This window comes from Lissotriton vulgaris, unplaced genomic scaffold, assembly GCF_964263255.1.
Source record: "Lissotriton vulgaris unplaced genomic scaffold, aLisVul1.2 SCAFFOLD_1198, whole genome shotgun sequence".
In the NCBI taxonomy this organism is placed as follows: Eukaryota; Metazoa; Chordata; class Amphibia; order Caudata; family Salamandridae; genus Lissotriton; species Lissotriton vulgaris.
The window spans coordinates 627,174-628,314 of NW_028255539.1; positions in this window are offsets into that span (position 1 = coordinate 627,174).

The following is a 1,141-nucleotide window of genomic DNA, read 5'->3' on the forward strand; positions in this document are numbered from 1 at the left end:
CAACCAGGTGGCAGCGGACTGCGGTCACACTGGCCCCTGTGTCGCGGAGGGCTTCAGCCCGGTGCCCATTAATGTTGACCCACTGGCTGTACTTCTGCGTGTTGGCGGGAAGGGGTGCCCGCGGAATCAGGTCTCTTTCCCCTAGGCAGACCAGGGACATGGCGGCTGGTTCCCACTCGGGGGGTTCTGGCTCGTACTCTTCGGTGTTTTCTTGGGTTTGTTCTTCCCCCAGGGCGGCGGCAGCGACCTGGCGGGGCATGGGACTCTGGTTTTTCGGGCAGTTGGGATCATTGGCGTAGTGGCCGGGTCGTTGGCATCGGTGGCAGGTAACGTTGGCGCGGAATCCTGGTCGCGTCGGCGGGCTTCCTCTTCCGGCCGGGGGCGGGGTGTTGCTGGTGGTGGGCACCGGGACGGTGTCTCTGCCCCGACCCTGGCCTCCTCCTCCCCCTCGGGGGCGATGGGGCCCTTGGGAGGCTCGGTTCTGTTCGCTGGGCCAATTTCGGGAAACTCGGGTGCTCTCCCATCGGTCTGCCTCGATGGCGAGTTGCCGAGGTTCAGTCAGTTTACTGTCAAGGAGGTGCTGCCTGAGCTCGACAAAGCAGTTATTAGAGAGGTGCTCCCACACAATAAGGTCAAAGAGCTGCTCCTAAGTGGTCACCTTGCTGCCCTTGATCCACCCCTCGAAGGCTCGGCTAAAGAAGTTCACGTACTCCACCCAAGTCGTACCCGGAATCCGTTTGCAGTCGCGGAACCTCTGGCGGTACATCTCGGGCGTGAGTCCGTATCGAGTGAGGAGGGCGGCTTTCATGTGGTCGTAGGACGTCATCTGATGGTCCGGGAGTTGCAGCAGGGCGTCTCGCCCTTCGTTGACAAACCTCCCCCATAACCCAGCTCCCCAGTCGCTCCGTGGGATCCGGTGGGAGGTCATTGCTACTTCGTAGGCTTTGAACCATTGCTGGATATCATCGTTCCAGTAATATTCTCTGACGACATCCTTGGGGATATGGACCTTGGGGTCCGTAGTGACAGGGGGGCTCTGGTGCCCGGGGACTCCGAGGTAGTTTTTTCTCTTCCAGCTCTCTCTGCCTCTGTTTCTCTTCTCGCTTCTCTCGGAGCCGTAAGTGTTCTAAAGTTATTTTTT